Below are 22,270 nucleotides of genomic sequence, written 5' to 3' on the forward strand. Positions count from 1 at the left end.
TATCAGGACACAGTGCGGAAGATGGCATCGATCCTTCAAGGATCAAGCCCACCAAATACTTTTGCCCGAAAGTATTATAGTGCCTCCTATGCGGCCGTTTATGTATGTATATAACCTGAAAGTTAGCAGTCGTTGGCTTCAGCCCCCACACATATGATGCGGGGGTGTTCGCGAAAATGCGTGTAATCACACTTGATCCAACGTCTGGGTCCATTAAGGAGGTGATCGCACGTCGAACTAGGCAACCAGACTATATAGCTTTAACACTTTCACTTAGCCATAGGAGTTTGACGGTCTTCCGCGTGCATCCGGATATGGGCGCGTATGTACATGACCGAGAAACGGTCCTTCGTTAATGCGGAGGAATCCTAAAGACTCCGATGAGTCCTCAAGTGGTTGACCAGTCTCTTGCTGTATCATGACAGTCAGTTTTCGGCTTTCTCTACTGAGGTGCTCATCCGGAATAACCAGGGCACAATCGTAGTAGTTCTCCTTTGGCTGCCTTAGCCGATAAAACAGAACATAAGGAAGCAAACCCAGGAGCCGGGCAAACCCAACATTTGACCAAAGACATGATTCGGAGCTGATGCATATAAGGCCAAACTCGCGACGTCGAATACTCCCGAAGGTATTCGGACTTTGTAACATATACTGGGCTAATTAACACCCTCTATAATGAACCCTATGTTTCCAGGTACATGCATTAATCTGTCGTGCTGAAATGCCAATAACGCCAGTATCCCTCATTGGTGTATTAAATACCCATGGGGTGTCAAGCAACAAGAGACATTAAAGAAGGTTTATGCAGGGGCTTAATCTAAAGAGAAACCTTTGAGCGGGGCCCTGCTGCACGTCTGCGCCTTTGTCTCTATTGTGCCATATCCTAGAAGGGTATCGCACGATTGGTGTTTGTAAAATGGAAAATTCATGTAAAAGAGTCTAATGTAATCGTGCGAGAAGTTGATTATTCTCAATGAATAATGAAAATGCAATATATTGTTGTATTAATAAAGTCAAGCCAAACTGTGGGCTTTGTTACATATTTGCAGCCCCTAGCACCACCTGTGGGGGAATATCTATGGGACCCAGCTCAGGTTTATCTGGGCTATTACCATCGGTGGTGTACCGGACTCGTCTAACCGTGTCCGTAGTCTTGATGACCGATCATCTATTCTGGTCGGATTGGCCGCTTAGTGTTCGGCTGCTAGAGCCGCCACATATTCTTCCGCACGTAAGGAACGCTCTATGTTTCCACTAACTGTGATGACGCCACATGGACCGGGAATCCTGAGTTTGAGGTAGGAGTAGTACGGTACTGCGTTGAAGCGAGCGAAGGCTGTTCTTCCGAGCAGTGCGTGATAGCCGGTTCAGAAGGGAGCGATGTCGAAGAGTAATTCTTTGCTTCTGAAGTTGTTGGGAGAACCAAATGTAACCTCTAATATGAGGGAGTCCGTGCAGCGGGCCTCAATGCCTGGTATTACTCCTTTAAAGGTGGTGTTACTTTGGCTTATTCTTGACGGGTCTATCCCCATCTTACGGACAGTGTCCTGATATATTAGATTGAGACTACTGCCGCCGTCCATAAGGACTCGAGTGAGGTGTTATCCATCAACTATTGGGTCAAGCACCAAGGCAGCTGATCCACCGTGCCGGATACTGGTCGGATGATCCCTGCGATCAAAGGTTATCAGACAGGCCGACCAGGGGTTGAATTTGGGGGCGACGGGCTCTACAGCGTATACGTCTCTGAGTGCGCGTTTGCGCCTTCTCTTCGGTATGTGTGTCGCGTAGATCATGTTCACTATTTTGACTTCTGGTGGGGATTTTTTCTGCCCCCCAGTGTTCGGCCGGCGAGGCTCATCCTCGTATTCACTTGGTGTCTCCCTTCCCTTTTGTTAGGCGTTTAGCTTGCTGGCCTGCTTGAAGACCCAGCATCTCTATGAGTGTGGTTCGCAGGTTTTTCGGGGTGCCATGAATTTGACATAATCTGTCCAGGACCTTGTTTAGGCTAGACGGTCCATCTTGATACCTTTAAATGGCTTCTTCCATTGACCGAGTCGAGAGCCCCTGAATCAGGCCTAGACCACCGTGTTGTCCGGACTCTCTTCATTGTTTTGACGCTTGTTTTTATTGCGTCGTGCCTTCCCGTTGTCATCCCTTATTTCGGATGTGTCTGGGTCGCTGGTGCCTCTTCGGGCTAACCAGCTATCATCATCCGTGCAAAAGCGGGTCATCAGGCTTGTTAGGGCCGCCATTGTCCTTGGCTTTTCTTGGCCGAGGTGTCTGGCAAGCCATTCGTCCCGGATACTCTGCTTGAAGGCCGCTAGGGCTTCGGCGTCTGGACAATCAACAATTTGATTCTTCTTAGTGAGAAATCTCTTCCAAAGCTTACGGGCTGACTCTCCGGGTTATTGTATTATGTGACTTAAATCATCTGCATCCGGAGGTCGGACATAGGTCCCTTGAAAATTGGCCCTGAAAGCATCCTCAAGTTCCTCACAACTTCCAATTGAGGTTTCGGGGACGCTTTTCAACCAATGCCGCGCTGGTCCTTTCAGCTTGAGGGGCAGGTATTTAATGGCGTGGAGGTCATCTCCACGAGCCATGTGGATATGAAGGATAAAATCCTCAATCCAGACCCCAAGGTCTGTCGTTCCGTCATATGCCTCTATATTCACGGGTTTAAATCCCTGTGAAAATTCATGATCCAGCACCTCATCGGTGAAGCACCGGGGGTGTGCAACGCCTCTATATCTGGATATGTTGTGGCATGCTGTTGACGGTTGTTGTGTTCGGCATTGATTCTGAACTGGTATTCGATCAATATGATCGTTTCGGTGGCCAAGATCTTGCGCCGGAACACGTCCTCTGGATCCATAGATGGACCTGGTCGCACCAGCCTTTTTGTCCAGGAGCTCACGTAAGTCGTGTGCGGGCTTGTGTGTGGCATCAGTAGCCGTTCTATCGCGGCCACGAGGTGGTCGGTCCGGCTGATCGGCCGTATTATTCTTTGACAGAATGGGCTCTATGGCCTCGTCGTCGAATTCGGGCAGCAGCTTGCGTTTTGCGTAGCTCTTTGTGTGGCAATCATCTCCGTATTTTTCTTCAGTGTCTAGCACCTTGTTCCATCTGCGGTTGAGCATATCCTACACGCCTTAAGCCTTTGCTTCTGCTTATTTAGGCTCCTCGCGGTGGCCATAAGCCTTCTGTGGAGGTTCTCTTGTTCCAAATGCTTTTCCGGAATGAATGCGTCATCGTCCGGACTGTCCTCCTCTCTGGAGGCAGGTTGATGGGTTCTACCCCCGGGATCGCCGTGATAAGGTGTCTGCTTTGGGCTATGCTATGCGTGACCTGGCTCATCCTGCTCCATCGCTTGGTCCATATGGTCATTGTTGCCCTTGGAGTCGACCGGGGTGTCAATTTTCCTTGCGCTGTTATCGCTATTTTTACTGTGGCTGGACTTGGAGCGGCAGCTGCGTTGTCGCTTTGGTTTTTGCCCGGGGGTTTTATCCTCCGTTGCATCCTTTTGGTCGTCGTTGTCCTCCTTAGGCTTGTCCACCATGTATATATCATATGATGAGGTGGCAGTCCAGCGCTCGTTGGGCGGTGGTTCCAGATCGTCACCTATATCGACGTCCATACCGTCGATGTCGTCGGAGTCGAAGTCGAGCATGTCGGTTACGTCATCGACAGTGGCTATTAAGTGGGTGGTGGGTGGGAAGTGAATTTCTTCGTCGTCCATATCCCCCTCGAGCCGGACACAGTTCGGCCAAGAGTCTCCTGGCAACGAGAGAGACCTTAATGAATTTAGCACATCACAGAAGGGCGAGTGCTGAAAGATATCCGCGGCGGTGAACTCCATGATCGGAGCCCAATCGGATTCGATGGGCACAGATGCGCGCGGTCTAGAACCTACGGCCAGAGAGAAGTCCGGGGGTCCGGTGACACAGATCTCCTTAGAGGTGGAGCCTGTGTTCGGCTCCAACGCCGATGAGTGTGCGGACTCCGTGGCGGGGTCCATCCACCCGTCCTCGGATGGCACGGTCTGCTCCAGATTGAAGTCCGGAGCTGAAGCAGGTGCGATATTCTGAATACTGTCCGATGGCAGATCTAAGTCATGCACGTCGTGATCATTCGGCGCTCCTGACGTGGGCCCGGATCCGTCGAAGATCAAGTCTCCGCGGATGTCAGCTGTGTAGTTGAGGTTTCCAAACCTGACCTGACGGCCAGGGGTGTAGCTATCGATCTGCTCCAGATGGCCAAGCGAATTGGCCCGCAGTGCGAAGCCGCCGAATACGAAGATCTATCCAGGGAGGAAAGTCTCACCCTGGACCACGTTGTTGTTGATAATTGAAGGAGCCATCAAGCCTTCAAGTGGCGACACAGAGGAACTCTCAATGAAAGCACCAATGTCGGTGTCAAAACCGGCGGATCTCGGGTAGGGGGTCTCGAACTGTGTGTCTAAGGCTAATGGTAACAGGAGGCTGGGGACACGATGTTTTCCCAGGTTCAGGCCCTCTCGATGGAGGTAATACCCTAGTTCCTGCTTGATTGATCTTGATGATATGAGTATTACAAGAGTTGATCTACCACGAGATCGTAGAGGCTAAACCCGAGAAGCTAGCCTATGATTATGATTGTTCTTGTCCTACGGACTAAACCCTCCGGTTTATATAGACACCAGAGGGGGCTAGGGTTACACAGAGTCGGTTACAGAGAAGGAGATCTAACATCCGAATCACCAAGCTTGCCTTCCACGCAAAGGAGAGTCCCATCCGGACACGGGACGAAGTCTAAAATCTTGTATCTTCATAGTCCAACAGTCCGGCCAAAGTATATAGTCAAGCTGTCCGGATACCCCCTAATCCAGGACTCCCTCAATGACCTCCGTCCTGCCGTCCTGGTGGTCTTGGTCTTGTTGCACCAGAATGGAAAACTTTGGCTGATTCCTCGGGACTCCGCACCTGTGGCTTGCCTCCCTTACACCGAAGAGGAAACTGGCGCTCTGCGCCCGCTTGGCCTTGGTCATCATGGCTCACGTCAGCTGAGCCTCGTGAGGTGCACCTTGCATAGAACTCTCCGCACCTCAGGAGCCAGCCTGAAGAGGCCGATCCCCTCGGGGGTCTTGGCGTCATCCGCCTTGTGAGGCTTAGCCCCTCGCTAGGGCCTTGAGCTAGTGATGTCGATGCTGGGCAGTACCAGGCTGTTGATGGAGCCACGTGGTGGGCGGAAGGCAGGCAAGTCTGGATACCCCCATATCCAGAACACCGACAGTAGCCCCCGGGCCCAAGGCGCGCTCGGACTTGGCTTCCAGGCGAAGCCAAAGGGCAAGTGCGGAGCACTGCGGGCCCTAACTGCCTGCGTCCTTGATGACGCGTTGCGATGGATGGGACGTGGGCGTCTCCACTTCCCCATGCTGCCTTGGAAACTATTCTCATCTGACAAAAGGGTTGCCAACTGCTGCCGGGCTTTCATTGCCTCTTCCTCGTCTCGCTCCAGATCCCCTTCTCCCAACACCGAAAGAGCTCACGAGATCTACCGATTTTCTCCTCCAATCTTCCGCCCAATGGCTGCCGAGAAGACTAAAGCTTCCGCCTTTGGCTGCCGGCTCCGCCTGGTACGAGCCGGTGCTGACCTCGCCCTCCGTCACCGAGGAGAAGCTCCAAACCGCTCTTCTCCTAATGGCGAGCGGGGACAACGAGTGGATGGAGACTGCGCTCCGGGTCGCCGCCGCCACGTCGGAACCCGTGAACAGTACCTTCTACCCTTTCTTTCTGCACAGCGTCTATTCGGGGCTGGTGCCCCCATTCTCCCGCTTCTTCTATGCTGTTCTTCACCACTACGGCCTCCATGCGCTCCATATTCACTCCAATTCCATCCTTGTCATGTCCATCTTTGCCTTCTACTATGAGGCGTTTGTGGGGGTGATGCCCTCCCTCGGCATGCTCCACCACTTCTTCTTCCTCTGCATGGGTGGCGACCGACCCGCTGGGTGCGTCGGCTTCGTTGCAGCCCGGGGCGGTAACGCGATCTCTCGCACCGGGAAGGTGGAGGACACCCTGAAGAGGTGGGTTCTGATGGACGCCAAGTGCTCGCAGGACTTGTTGGAGCTGCCGACCGAGTTCCCCTCCTCCGAGAAGGGGTGGCTTTCTGAGAATATCACCGACCCTTCCCTGAAGCCATTGATGAAGAAGATGGAGGAGGACCTGTAGAGGGAGAATTTGATGGGGGCCATGATCGTCAAGGAGTTCTTGATGCAGCGCCTAGCTCCGCTCCAAGATCGCTCCCGCCCCTTGTGGAAGCTTGGGGGCACCGACGACAAGATTCGCCTGCGCCCTTCCCGAGGAAGAGCTGAGCAAGGTGTCGCTTTATTTGACTGGGAAAGGTCCAAGCGGTTCTCCGGAGGATTGGCTGCCGTTGTACCGCCGAGTCGATGGGGAGGAGGTTGCTGCTTCCACGCCGGTCTTCGACGAGTTTGGGCCCGTGCGGATGGGGCCTCCCTCGCCGCCTACCTCTTTGGTGGATGTCGGTGTCACAGAGTCGGTTACACAGAAGGCTAGGGTTACACAGAGTCGGTTACACAGAAGGAGATCTAACATCCGGATCGCCAAGCTTGCCTTCCACGCAAAGGAGAGTCCCATCCGGACACGGGACGAAGTCTTCAATCTTGTATCTTCATAGCCCAACAGTCCGGCCAAAGTATATAGTCCGGCTGTCTGGATACCCCCTAATCTAGGACTCCCTTAGTAGCCCCTGAACCAAGCTTCAATGACGATGAGTCAGGCGCGCAGATTGTCTTCGGCATTGCAAGGCGGGTTCCATCTCCGAATACTCCATAGAAGATTTTGAACACGAGAATCGTGTCCGGCTCTGCAAAACAAATTTCACATACCACCGTAGAGAGAACAATATTCCACAAATCTAGTCTGCTGACAACTTCTTCATAGTGTGACGTCATGCCACGGCCCGGTCATTATTCGAACCGTTTTTCACAACCAGCTACCACACATATTGCGAGGCAGTTTACCTGGCACGTCTTGTCAAAGCAGAGATCGTGTCCCCTTATCGCGGGATTCTCATCAATACGGGTATGGCTAACCCAACCGTGCCATCAATCGTGGCACTTGGAAAATAAGTTACTTTAACAGGCAAGTGGGGAGGCGCACAATTTCTACCGCCTTTATAAAGAGATAAGGATCCCCCGTTTTCACCCACGCCTTCTTCCTCCTTTATTCATCCATTCTCGCACCCTCGAGCTCCAGCACCCAAGTTCTCACCTTCTCCGTAAAGCCATTCATGACATGTCCGGAGCGGGAGGCAAGTGGATGGCCTCCTCCGTTACGGAGGAGAATATTATGAAGCTTCGGGAGGCCGAATACCTAGCCGCGAACATCACGCACAGACTTCTGGCGAAGAGGCAGGCCGTCCCTACTCCAAAATCTCGAGAAAGAGCAGTATTCCTCTCTCATTTCGTCTGCGGACTGGGATTTCCACTTCACCCATTTGTTCGCGGGCTCATGTTCTACCATGGGTTAGATTTTCATGATCTGGCCCCAAATTTCGTCCTCAACATCTCGACATTTATCATCATGTGCGAGGCCTTCCTCCGCATCAAGCCCCACTTCGGCCTGTGGCTAAAGATCTTCAACGTGAAGCCGAAGATAGTGAGCGGCCAGCAAGCGGAGTGCGGAGGCGCCATGGTGGGCAAGATGCCCAACGTTACCTGGCTTGAAGGCTCCTTCGTGGAGACCGTGAAAGGGTGGCAATCGGGGTGGTTCTACATCACCGAGCCGCGCGAAGCCAACTGGACGGCGGCCCCCGCATTTCCATCTGGCATTCCCATGCGGCTCACCTCCTGGGAAAAGAAGGGCTTGGCTTGGGGTGCGCCTGCGGTGCTGACCGGACTCCAGAACTGCGTCAAAAATATGATAGACAAGAAAATAAAGCTTGTCAACATGGTCCAGGTCATGCTCTTCCGCCGGATTCTCCCGTGTCAAAGACGGACGTTCAATATGTGGGAGTTCGATCCGGCCGAATAGCAGACACTGCGAGAGTTCTTCGACATGACGCATGAAGACGTCTGGAAGGTGATGTTCAAATCCGCCGAAGTACCTCCTCCCACTTCCGAGGACCGCGGACTCAGCGCAAAGCGCCCCGCCAATCTGGTAAGTTCTCTAAATATCACAAGATGTGCCTTTCCCAATAAATTTATGGGAGGATTTTAAGCCACCATGCTGACAAAACAGGACTATGTGGCGACAGCGGAGTGGATCGACTGTCCGGCTCTGCTGCCTGAAGATCCAACAACCGCGCTCCTGACGGAGATGCTGGTTCCGGCGCCTTACGAGGTGCCGGAGAAGAAGGCCAAGAAGGAGGCCACGCGGACCAGGAAAGGTCTCCGGCGCAAGGGTACATCGGACGCCCCGTCCGAAGACGCCGAGGGGCCCTCCTCCAATGAAGACGAGGAGGAGAAGAGGCAATTCCTCCCCCGACCAGGGAGGAGAAGAAAAGGAAGGCCACCCCATCTGGGGAGGCCGAAGGGTCCAAGAAGGGAAGGACCCTCCCTCCGGACCAGTCCACAACAGCCGCCTACAGCGACGAGGAGTGGTTTCCCAGGAGCAAGCCCCGAGCGAAGTTGTAAGTATCCGGACACTAATACTTCCGTTATGTTTTGCTTTATTGCTTGTCATAATGCTGAACACGCATATGCAGCCCGGCTGGGTCCCACCATGAGGTATTCTCTTCGGAAGGGTCCTTGAGCGAATCGGAGATGAATAACTATTCACTCCCGACGGCCACCTCCCCACGACCTACGGATGACACCGAGGTGTTGTCCCAAAGGATACCGGAATAGGGGGCGACGGTTCTGGAGACGCCTCAAGGCGAAATCCCGGATGCCGGGCACATGGCGGGTAAGATCCCCATGGATTATGCTGACGGGAGCCACAACAAGTCTGGCTCCCAGCCGGATACTATGTGGGAACCTCCAAAGGTTCCGGTTTCAAGTAGGCAGCCCATCGCTAAGAAGGGCCAGCCGTTTGTGCTGATGACCTCTATCCAGCCGGAGGCATCAGATAATTTAGTGGAAGTGATTCGCGGCGCTTCCATCGACGAAGAACACCGTACTCTTATGAGGACGGTGATTGAGAAGGTTTGGTCCGCCAAAAGCGAATTGACCGAAGCCTGCACTAGCCTTCTGACAGGCTTTGAGGTAAGTAACCAAAAGTGTAAGAAAATATCACCTGATGGACAGTATCCCCTGATACTCTGTTTGGTGTTCGGAAAGAAAAGCCAAATGGAGGGTCAATTTTTATCCGCGGGAATCTAACTGTAAATGTCTATGTGAATAAGCAGGCATTGCTGCTGGCTGTTGCGGCCCGTACTGCGGAGATCACCAGACTCAAGCGGGACCTGAGGCAGGTCGAAGAAGAGCTCAGACTCACGAAGAGGCAGCTCGAAGAGAACAAAGGTAAGTGATACCCCGTCCGTGTGTCATATAAAGGAAAAGAAAAATTGGCGATGCTAACAGAGGCATCACGATTTTTAATAGGGGCCACAACCGAAGTGGTGGCCCTGAAGAAAGCGCTACCCGAGGCCGAAGACAAGGCGGCCCAAGAGCGCACTGAGCGGGAGAAACAATATGCTCAAGTGAGTGAGGTACAACAAGAGCTCCAGGACTTTGGCAAAAAATTCGAGTCCTTGGAGGATGACTTCAAGACGCAAGAGACCGAGCTTGCGAAGGCCCTCCAGAGCGCGAGAGATGCCAAGGCCGAAGACCAAAAGGCCCTCCAGGAAATTCAGGCGGCCAAGAAGATAGCAGCGGGTAAGGCATTTATTATGCAAAGTAAGCATGTGGAGGAGACATTTCTCTTACTTACCCGAATTCGGAGCTCTCCAGGGGCATTCGCAGATCTGCCACGCAACATATCGGATTCCATAGAGTTCTATCGTGCCAAAGAGGGGAGCTCGACAGAGAAGTTTTTCTGGTCCCAGTATGCTGGGCCGAACATCTGATGCCCTTGAGTGACCAACTGAAGCAATTGGTCGAACTCCACAAGGCGGCCGAACTGGCCATGAAGTACTTCATAGTCCGGCTGTGGCCTAGCGAGCCCCTGCCCTACAGCTACTTCGGCCTTATAAAGCGGATGGTAAATGCCTGTCCACGGCTTGAAGTTATTAAGTGATTCATTTGTATTGAGGGTGCTCGCCAATCCTTTGCCCGCGCGAAAGTGCACTGGGCCAAAATGGATGCAGAGAAGCTGGTGACGGAGGGACCGCCAGAGGGCAAGCTGCATCACCACCTCGAGAAGTGTTATGACGGTGTTATGAAAGGCGCCCGCCTTGTGGCTGATGAATGCGCCAAGGATGTAATTTTTGAGTGAATTTACTCATGTCGTCCTGTAATATGAAAACGAGTTCGTGTGCGCTATATGACGCTTTTTGATTTAAAATATTACCTTCTGTGCGGCCGTTTATGAAATACTGAAAGTTGGCCAGTCGTCGGCTTCCGCCCCCGTGTAACAAGTACTGGGGTGTTCGTGGTAAACCCAAACACTCTTTATCCAAAATTTTGGTCCTTTAAGGAGGTGTTTAGCGCAGCGAACAAGGCAATCAGACTATGCAGCTCTATCACTCTCACTTAGCCATAGAAGTCTACAATTTTAGACTTCAGTGAAGACCCTAGTATTCGGAAGGCCGAACATGGGGCGCTATACACACCTACATCGGACAAGATTCCTCGCCTGAAGCATAAAAAATCTTTAAGGATCTAAGACCTCTCGAACAGCGACCAGCTCTCGCCGCATCAGGACAGTCAGTTTTTGGCTTTCCCTATTAAGGTGCTCGTCCGGAAGAACCGGGACACAATCGCAGTAGTTCTCCCTGCGCTACCTTAGCCAATATAACGGAACGTAAGGTACCAAAACAAGGGAGCCTGGCAAACCCAACTATTGACCCAAGACATGATTCAGAGCTAATGCATAGAATGCTATAAGTTCGGGGTGCCGCACTGTCGAAAGTGTTTGGACTTTTCTTGCCGTGTTATGGGGCACGATAAAGCCTCTGGCGAACTGAACGAACCAAAGTGTACGGGTGCAATATTAAATAAGTAGTCAAGGGAAAATATAAAGAGAATAATAATAAGTTGATGATGTATATTGTTTCCCATTGTTTATTTAAATAATACGTTAAAGCGTATATGTACAAGTAATGCGATAAGCAAAAATAGGACTATTTGACATGTCCTATCCAAGGGCAGGCTGCGTGTGGGTATGTAAAACAGGTATAACGATCGTTAACAGAGACCACCTGGGTATTCCCTTGTATGCAAAGCCTCTTGCCTCCTTGGTTTTTCCTTCCCATGATGAGTCCGATGACCAGGTTCTCTGAAAGGGCTGCCCGAAAGTAGGGTCCTGAAAAGAAAGAAGATGATAAAGGTATGCGGGTCTCGTGACGGTTGAGCCGCACTGTGGACCGCATCACCGCCGTGCCTCCGCCTATGCCCATGATATTTTGAGTGCATAATTGTGTACGCGCGGCACAAATGCCGCCTGAATGGGACTAGGACGGAGGTTGAATTGCTAGTCGAGCTCTAGTCATGCCGGACGATCCTGTTGCAGAGTACTCCGGACTCGCTTAACGGTGTCCGAGGTTTTTATCGCCGAGTTGACGGTCTGCTGAAGAAGGCTGCTTTGTACTTCTGCTGCGAGGGTCGTAGTGTGCTCCTCCGTACGGAGAGAGCAATCTGTGTTTCCATTGACTGTTATAACCCCGCATGGTCCGGTCATCTTGAGCTTGAGATATGCATAGTGTGGTACGGCATTGAATCGAGCAAATGCGGTTTGTCCAAGTAGTGCATGATAGCCACTACAGAAGGGGACGATATCGAAGATTAACTCCTCACTCCGGAAGTTATCCGGAGATCCGAAGACCACTTCCAGTGTTATTGAGCCCGTACACCAGGCCTCTACACCTGGGATTCACCTTTAAAGGTGGTTTTGGTGGGTTTGATCCTTGAGGGATCGATGCCCATTTTGCGCACTGTGTCCTGATAAAGCAGGTTCAGGCTGCTGCCACCATCCATGAGGACTCGCGTGAGGTGGAAGCCATCAATGATTGGGTCGAGGACCAATGCTGCTGAACTGCCATGACGGATACTGGTAGGATGGTCCCTACGATCAAAGGTGATCGGGCAAGATGACCATGGGTTGAACTTTGGGGCGACTGGCTCCATCGCATAGACGTCCCTTAGTGCACGCTTCCATTCCCGCTTGGGAATATGGGTGGCATAGATCATGTTTACTATTTTCACTTGGGGAGGAAATTTCTTCTGTCCCCCTGTGTTCGGCTGCCGGGGTTCCTCGTCGTCCTCGCTATGCAGCCCCTTGTCCTTGTTTTCGGCATTTAAGTTGTCGGCCTGTTTAAACACCCAGCAATCTCTGTTAGTGTGGTTGGCTGGTTTATCAGGGTTGCCATGAATTTGACACGAGCGGTCGAGTATGCGGTCCAGACTGGATGATCCCAGATTGTTTCTTTTAAATGGCTTTTTCCGCTGATCGGACTTGGAACTGCTGAATCCGGCATTGACTGCCGTGTCTTCGGTGTTGTCGCCATTGTTCCGACGCTTATGTCTGTTGCGCCATGGCTTGCTGTTGCTGTCGCGGATATTTGAAGTGCCGGAGTTTCTTGGCATGGTGCTGCTGCGAGCCAGCCAACTGTCCTCGCCTGTGCAAAAGCGGGTCATGAGTGTCGTGAGGGCTTCCATAGACTTCGGCTTCTTTTGGCCAAGGTGTCGGGAGAGCCACTCGTCGCAGATATTATGCTTAAAGGCCGCTAGGGCTTCGGCATCCGGACAGTCGACAATTTGGTTCTTTTTAGTTAGGAACCGAGTCTAGAATTACTTGGCTGACTCTCCGGGCTGTTGGGTTATGTGACTTAAGTCATCAGCAACCGGTGGTCACACATAAGTGCCTTGGAAGTTGTCGATGAATGCATCCTCCAGGTTTTCCCAACTGCCAATGGAGTTCACCGGCAGGCTATTCAGCCAATGTCGAGCCGGTCCTTTGAGCTTAAGAGGAAGATACTTGATGGCATCTAGATCATCACCGCAGGCCATGTGAATGTGGAGAAGGAAATCTTCAATCCATACTGCGGGGTCTGTTGTGCCATCGTATGATTTGATGTTTACGGGTTTGAACCCTTCTGGGAATTCGTGATCCATTACTTTATCAGTGAAGCAGAGGGGGTGTGTGGCGGCTCTATGCCGGGCTATGTCACGATGCAGTTCAAATTAGTCTGGTCTATTGCGTTCGGCCCGGCCGAACTTGTTGTTAGTGTATCCGGCATGACGGTCATCATCATGCGCTGTGGCGCCCCCCCACGATCCATAGATCGATTTTGACTATCCTGCTTTGTTTTTCAATATGTCTCGCAGGTCCTGTGTATCGCCCCGGCCCGTAGTGTATTGGTGACGGGGTAGGGGCTGGTGTTCGGGCTGATACGCCACTTTGTCTCGGCCACGAGGTGGCCGGTCAGCCTCGACCTGCGCTGGAAGTGTAGGCTCTAGTGCCTCCTCGTCGAGTTGAGGTAGCAACTTGTGCTTTGGGTAACCTTTGGTTGGGCGCTCGAGTCCGTATTCCTCGGCTGCCAGGACCTCAGTCTATCTGTCTGTGAGCAGATCTTGATAAGCTTGGAGCTGCTGCTTCTTCTTCTTCAGGCTTCTTGCAGTGGCTATAAGCCGGCGCTTGAAGCGCTCCTGCTCAACGGGATCCTCAGGCACGACAAATTCATCATCGCCGAGGCTCACCTCATCTTCAGAGAGAGTCATATAATTGTCATCCTCCCAGTGTCTGTCTGTCGCCTGTTCATCTGGACTAGATTGCCCGTTCTCCTGTTCGGCCTGCTCGAAGTTAGGCTGGTCGGGATTGTATTCGTCTTCGGCACCATCCGGATTGCTATCATCTCCTGTGCCGGTATTGCTATGGAGGGGCTTAGAGCGGCACCGATGACGCCTATGCTTTGATTGGTTCCCTAAGGTGTTATCCTCTGCTGCCTCGTCGCTATTGTTTTCTTTGGGGTGTCCACCATATATATATATATATCATATGATGAGGTGGTTGTCCAGCGTCCTGTGGGCGGTGGTTCCAATTCTTCTCCTGCATCGTCATCCATACCGTCGATGTCTTCGGAGTTGAAGTCGAGCACGTCGGTTAAGTCATCGACAGTGGCTATTAAGTGGGTGGTGGGTGGGTAACAAATTTCTTCGTCATCCGCTTCCCACTCGAGCCGGACATAGTTCGGCCAAGAGTCTCCTGACAAGGAGAGAGACCTTAATGAATTTAGCACGTCACCGAAGGGTGAGTGCTGAAAGATATCCGCAGCGGTGAACTCCATGATTGGTGCCCAATCAGATTCGATGGGACGGATGCACGCAGTCCGGAACCTACAGCCAGAGAAAAGTCTGGGGGTCCGGTAACACAGATTTCCTTAGAGGTGGAGTCTGTGTTCGGCTCCAACGCCGATGAGTGTGCGGCCTCCGTGACGGGGTCCATCCTCCCATCCTCGGATAGCACAATTTGCCCCGGATAAAAGTCCGGGGCAGCTGCAGGTGCGATATCCCGAATACCGTCCGATTGCAGATCTAGGTCATGCTCGTCAGGACTGTTCGGCGCTCCTGACGTGGGCTCGAATCCGTCGAAGATTAAGTCCCCACGGACGTCGACCGTGTAGTTCAAGTTTCCGAACCTGACCTGATGGCCAGGGGCATAGCTATCGATCTGCTCTAGATGGCCAAGCGAATTGGCCCGCTTTGTGAAGCCGCCAAATACGAAGATCTGTCCGAGGAGAAAAGTCTCACCCTGGATCACCTCATTGTTGATGATTGAAGGAGCCATCAAGCCTTGTACCGACGACACAGAGGAACTCTCAATGAAAGCACCAATGTCGGTGTCAAAACCGGCGAATCTTGGGTAGGGGTTCCCGAACTGTGCGTCTAAGGCTAATGGTAACAGGAGGCTGGGGACACAATTTTTACCCAGGGCGCTCTCGATGGAGGTAATACCCTACTTCCTTCTTGATTGATCTTGATGATATGAGTATTACAAGAGTTGATCTACCACGAGATCGTAGAGGCTAAACCCTAGAAGCTAGCCTATGATTATGATTGTTCTTGTCCTATGGACTAAACTCTCCGGTTTATATAGACACCGTAGGGGGCTAGGGTTACATAGAGTCGGTTACAGAGAAGGAGATCTAACATCCGAATCACCAAGCTTGCCTTCCACGCAAAGGAGAGTCCCATCCGGACAAGGGACAAAGTCTTCAATCTTGTATCTTCATAGCCCAACAGTCCGGCCAAAGTATATAGCCCGCCTGTCCGGATACCCCCTAATCCAGGACTCCCTCAGTGGACCTGTCCTCCAGCGACCAATCCTCTGAGGCCACCGAGGACGAGGGCGAGGGGGAATCCTCTGCCTCATGGCAGAGGGAGCTCCTTTGCAAGACTGTGGTGGAGCTGGATTGCCCCTTTGGGGTCACCACGAGATCCGGGCTAGCCTCCTCAAAGCAGCCCAAGTGGTTGGCCGTGAAGAAGGGCAAGACTATGCTGATCCCCCCGGGCAGTGCTCCGCCTTCGCCAGCAGCGTCCCGAGTGGTGCCGATTGCATGCTCTTCTGCTCCCAAGAGTGCTGCTCTGACTGCTCTGGCGAAGCCCCCGCTGCTGGGCCTGAAGAGGAACTTTGTCTTCTCTGACCAGTGAGTGCCTTCCTTTGATCTTGTCATTAATCCCTGATGCGATGCTTAGCGTCTTTGTCCATCATTAGGCAGCAGTCATCGAAGAAGAAGAAGGAGGGCGCCGGAGTTGCCGTGGTCGAGCGCGTTGGGGTGGCCGGCGCAGCCTTGGCGAAGGAGAGCGTCATGGCCCCTGCAGCTCGAGCGGCAATGCCGTCTCCCCAGGGCGCGGAAGCCCGTCCTTAGGACGTGCCGGCGCCTTCAGCGGGGCTGACCCCGCCGGCACCCATCCTCACTGCGGCTGTTGAGGTTGCCCAGCCTCCGAAGCCTCCAGTCCTTCCTACTGCTGTGGTTTCTCCTGTCCTGGCGCCGAGGACGTCTTCTCTCCTGCCTGGCGTGCAACTGGGCCATGGCGCCCCTGCCACCTTCGGAGCCCTGGAGGAGGCACGAGCGGCGCTGGACCTTCTCCAAGGTGAACTTCAGGGCCCGGACCGGAGGCACGAGCGGCGTTGGGCCGCTTAGGGCTAATCTCTGGATGGCTCCAGGCCAACACGTCTGTCCGAGCGGCCTGGGGCTCTATGGAGGAGGCCTACAAGGTGTATGGAGTGGCTGCTATCGAGTGCGACCTAGCGCGAAAGAAGGCCATAGAGGTCAAGGATCGGTGCCACACGGTGGAGGCTGAACTGAAGGCTCTTTAGGATCAACAGGACACCCAGGCCGGCCAGCTTGAGGAGCGTGAGGAGAAGCTGAAGGCCCAGGACGCTGCCGCTGCTGATCGAGATGCTAAGCTGAAGAAGGCAGCCCTGGAGCAGGCTGTAGAGCACGACCGCCTGAGAAAGCTGAAGGAGGAGGCGGAGGCAGCGCAAGCGGCCCTTGCCAAGGCCAAGGAAGCGGCCACCATGGACCGCAGCACCCTCGCCTCCCTCGAGGCGAGGTTCCACAAGGCTCCGCGGTCACTCTTTGGAGACGATCTCTTGAAGAGAGAGGCGGTGACAGCTCCCTGAGGTCGTGGTAGTGCTCGAGGACGCTGTCGACGGGTTTGGCTCTTTGATGGAAGGTGAGGCTTGCTTGCTTTCTTCCTCAGCCCCTATGTGCGTCTTCAGCCATCTTTTCTCCGGGATGCCATCTTCGACATCTCCACCTTCCTCGACCCCGTGGACTCCCACTCCCACGACCCTGCCGCTGCCGCTGTGAAGAGCTTCGTGGACGCCCTAGCAAGTTCCTTGTCTTCGGTCCTCTAGCTGGGGCCGAGGGGACGGACGACACACCTGGCTTACGGGGCTCCGCTGGTGGGTGATGGCGGTACCTAGGACTGAAGAGGTGGCTTGGTGAAGCTGCTCCTTCCTGTTCGTCCTGTATCATGTAGCATGCCTCGTGGAGGCGTTTAAAACTGATTGTTTGGAACAATATGTTTTGTAATAATTAGGTTGTGGTTCCCCGACTTCTTTTGTTTGCTTTATTATTCTGCGTCGGCAGAGCCCGGCCCCGTGCATGCCTTAGTCGCCGTTGGGTCGTCCGGATGGCCAGGACGAGCCCAAGGGGTGAGGGGCTACGTGACCAGTTAGGCTCCTGAGATGCGATGCTCAGGAGTCCTCCATGATGTGCGAACAGCTTAGGAAAAAATGTGAAGGCAAGCCTTGGTGTTCTGCATCGGCAGGGCCTGGCACCATGCCTATCTGAGCCGCCGTTGGGTCAACCGGATCATAAGGACGAGACCAAGGGGTGAGGGGCTACGTGGCTAGTTACGCTCCTGAGGTGCGATGCTCAGGAGTCCCCCTTGACGTACGAACGGCTTGAAAAGGGAGAAAGTCTGGCCCTTGCATCCTGTGTCGGCAGGGCCCGGCCCCGCGCATACCTCAGCCGCCGTTGACTCGTCCGGATCACAAGGATGAGACCAAGGGGTGAGGGGCTATGTGGCCAATTAGGCTCCTGAGACACGATGCTTAGGAGTCCCCCTTGACGTACGAACGGCCATCCTACCTTTCCTCACCGGGCTCTCGCTCGGGAGGGGCGCGCGAAGACCAGGCCCATGGGGCCTGGCAAGGTGGGGTTCACCAGGCATGACCTGAGCGTAGCCCCCATGCCCAGCCCCCTCGCGCTACCCTCCCGAGGGAGAGCAGCGCGGTGAGGCTGGTCACCGAGCCCGGAAGCTCCCTGAGGTTAATGCAGCCGCGAGGCCACCCCCAATTGTTTATCACTAGCGCGGAGCATAGCCACTCCTCGGCAGTGTCGATGGCCAGCGCGGAGCATGGTGCTTCCACTGGTACGTGGGAGGGGGCTCCATCCGAGGAGATCCCCGGGGGCATGTACAGCCTCGCCCTGACACGTGGCTTGTACGGCAGGGCTGGAGGAGGTGTATATGGGCACTCGTGAGCCAGCACGGGACTCACGAGGCCCTACCTCAAGGAGGGTTGATTGGAAATACTTGTATTAGTCCTACAAGATGGTTAGGCAGCCTACGCCGAATGAGTCTCCTGAGGCTATTACATGAGAAGGCCAGACACCAACGACCCAAGGAGGTGACATGAACGGGGCCGACCCGCCAGATAGAGCTCAGCCGTTGGGTTTATCGACGCTGCAGGGAAGGACCCGAGCATAGACGACGTGCCTGCTCTTCTCATGCAAAGATCCAGAACAAAAACAACCGACGCACGGTTTTCGTGGCCACGGGGCACCAGGTCGCGCGCCCTCACTCATCCGCCCGCGATTAGCTCATGCGAGAATAAGGCACCAAGGGCCATGGGAGGCGATGTACACGGTGTCACGAGCGGTTTTTTCAATAAAAATATTTATTGAAAGACCGATCTTTTGATGTCCAGTGTGAGGAAAATCCTCCTCACTGGTAGACAAAACTTTGATACAATAAGCCAGTAGCATTAATATATTACAGGGTTTGAACTGAAGTCGCTTAACAATTATTACAAGCACGCCAATAATTATACATATGGCGGATATGGCACAATGGTGGGGTGGCAATACTACTGACTCGAGATAAAAGTGGTTGGTGGAGTAACACAGTGGAGTGGGTACTAATACTACTACACTGACGGCTCATCGAGCATCGAGGTGAGGCTCGATGAATTTTATTTAGGTAGCGGAAGCGGTTATAATACGGTGACCAAATCCAGGGTCGCACGAGACTGACTGGGACTCCTCTAAGCGTCGGACTCGCTATCGAACTCCTCATCCATGAGATCGCCTTCGTCAGCATCTGGCCAAATCAACAAGCCAGGTGAGTACTTTGAAAGTACTCGCAAGACAGTTCGGACAAAAGATATAACAAATGCATGCATGAATGCGTCATGAGTATTTTAACAATGGCACATTTAATTCGCAAAAACAAGACAGGTAAAAAGGGAATTGGCGGTAGTCCACTCGAAAACCCAATGAAATAACCGTAAACCCAATCGGGTGTCTGAAGCGACGCCTTGAAAGGAAGATAAATAAATAAAGCACACCGCAGTCGGGCGTCTAGGCGACACCACATAAAGGTCTTTAAAAGAAATGCCACAGTCGGGCGTCTTAGCGGCGCCACATAAAGGGCTTTAAAATAAATGCCACAGTTGGGCGTCTGAGCGACACCACATAAAGGGCTTTCAAATAAATGCCATAGTCGGGCGTCTGAGCGACGCCACATAAAGGGCTTTAAAATAAATGCCACAGTCGAGCGTCTGAGCGACGCCACATAAAGGGCTTTAAAATAAATGCCATAGTCGGGCGTCTGAGTGATGCCACATAAAGGGCTTATAGCAAAAATAAATAATAACAATGCCGCAGTCGGACGTCTGAGCGACGTCACAGAAAGGGCTTATAGCAAAAATAAATAATAACAATGCCGCAGTCGGACGTCTGAGCAACGTCACAGAAAGGGCTTATAGCAAAATAAATAATAACAACGCCGCAGTCGGACGTCTGAGCAACGTCACAGAAAGGGCTTATAGCAAAATAAATAATAACAATGCCGCAGTCGGACGTCTGAGCAACGTCACAGAAAGGGCTTATAGTTCATTGTCATAACGTGTGAGGGTTAATGTACACAGAAAAAAAAAATTCCACACAAGATGGTTAACGGGTTGGTCCATCACAAGAATAAACATTAACCGAACTTAACACTCCTTTAGCTTATCGGGGTTTCTGTCACCAAGACTGACAATTGACAAGATAAAAAGGACATGGAACTAGGTCATGGATAGGATGTTGTAATGGGGAGTTGACTCTGCAGAGTTTGTACTAAAATACCCACAGCCAACGGATTTCCGTAGTCACGAGGGACTAGTTCCATTTATAGTATTTCGGAAGAAACACAACTTAATCAGTACACACCCATCCCACTTCACGTTGCCAGGAACCACCCTAGACAGCGTTCAAGAAAAACTTTGAGACGGGGAGATCACAATCTCGAATAGCATGGGATCAAATTTATATACACGCGCTCTAAGGGGTGCCCCCCTCTCGGTCCCAACCGGAAACACCCATGCCCCCTGACCGGATGAAAGGCTTTAATCTAGGGCCATGGAACCTTCATCCCGGCCTCTCCATTTGGTGTGTACCAGGGAAGTGGTTTGCATCTTACTAAGCCATATCCCTTGCGGGAAACATGTGGCAGTACGGAAAGAGAAATGAACGGGAGTTGATACCGGAGTCAAAAACATACTGGCATAAGACTGGCATGCTACAACACTACCATCTTAACCATCTTCATGCCACCACGTGGCCATTCAACCTCATTTCCATGAACTCATGGATTCCCGAAACTCACTTGTCTCAGCTTTTCACGAAACAAAAATTTATCGGGATGCTTATGAACATGACATGAAACTATTCACTACAAACATGCCAAGACACTCATCATATCAAGAGTTCCAATATGCTTGCCTGGTTCGGAGTAGTCGGGGTCTAGCTCGGCGAAGTTCGTGGTTCCGTCACCTCCTTCGGTATCTACGGTACACAAAATACATGCGCTATTGTAAATACCGTGGGGTACAGAAAGTTGATCCAAATATTTTTTTCAAATAAACATGATAAAAAACTATACAAAAATTTGAAGAGGACAGAAAAAGAATCACTCAAAAATTCCTTTCTGATAAAAAGTTATAAGGGTTTTAACCTAAGGGCCCATTTGTAATGAAACATAAAGCTTCCAAGGGCTCACTTATAAAAACAAAAAACGATTCGATTGACAATACGCCGGCCCAGAGGGGAGACGTACTTTGGCAGAAGACGCCTTCAGAAAAAGGTTCGTTTAGAAAGGACTAAGAGGCTGACGGGTGGGCTCCACCTTTCGGGTTTGAAAATCCAAAAGAGAGAAACAGGGCGCGACGGCGCCCAAGAGGTGCGGTGGTCGCCGGCGGCGATCCACGGCGAGGTAGAGTGATCGGACGGTACCTTCGTGATCAGCACGTCCTTCCGCGTCTGTGGGAGGTGGAAGTGGTTGCCGGCGAGCACTGTGTCGACGGCGGCCCTTGCTCCGGCGGACGATGGTTCGGGTGGTCGTGGACCTCATCGGAGAGTGCTGCGGAGGGCAAATTGAGGAGGGGGTTAGATCTCTGGTAGATAGAGGGGGTAGCGTACCGGGTTTGGGCACCGGAGACGGCCTCACCGGAGTGAATCAAGGTGGAGGCCGAGGCGGAACGGGGCGGCCGGAGTTTGAGGAGGAGACCTCCTCAAGGTTCTCCTAGTGGCCTGGCGGGGTGCTGGTGAGGTGCAGAGAGGGTGTGTGCTCGAGGGCGAGCTCGGGAGCCCTTTTTATAGGTGGTCCGAGGCGGTGGCCGAGAACGGTGTTCTTCGGCGAAGTTTACGGCGGTGCAGGGCATTGGTCGGGGAGTTTTAGGAGCTGAGCACTGTCATGGGGGTTCACGGGTTCCGTTTAGGCGTTAAACGAGCCGGGAGTCGAAGCTTAGGCTGGGCTCGACGGAACGAGGTGGCGCGGGCCCGTCGGTGGCAGGGAGCACGCTCTGTGCATGCCACGCCATGGCGATGGTGCCGCATGCGTGCGCTGGCAAGGAGATGGCCACGCGGAGCTACGAGGAGGCTTGGGCGGCGCCGAACGGCGTTGAGCCGCCGTTCTGCTCCCTGTCGGCCGACACGCCGGCGCAGGCGGGCCAGGGTGCCACCGACGCCAGGATGGCGCCAAGTGCGCGTGTGGAGCTCCGGACAAGCAGGCCAGGCGGCGAGCAATGTGCCAAGGGCACTGTGGACATGTGACTGAACTTACTGACGGAGAACGCCACTTCAAATCTGTATTTAACTGAATATGAACAAAACAGTGCATGCAAGGTTGTCGACAAAATGATTCTGGCCTCTAAAGATTTTTCCTTGAGCTGATTTTTGGTGGAGTGGTCTCTCATTGCAACTAGAGGTTGCCTGAATTTTGGTGGAAATTTTGGAGAAGTGTAGATATGAATTTCACCAAATTTGGCAAATCTGGTCCAAACTTGCAGTGAGTGAAATTTGAAATATTTGAAAAGAAGAAGAGTGGATCAAGATGGTTCTGGGTTGTGGGTACAAAGGACTATACATGGGTGTTGAGTTGAGGTCAAAAATC

Source organism: Triticum dicoccoides, chromosome 2B, assembly GCF_002162155.2.
Source record: "Triticum dicoccoides isolate Atlit2015 ecotype Zavitan chromosome 2B, WEW_v2.0, whole genome shotgun sequence".
Lineage (NCBI taxonomy): Eukaryota > Viridiplantae > Streptophyta > Magnoliopsida > Poales > Poaceae > Triticum > Triticum dicoccoides.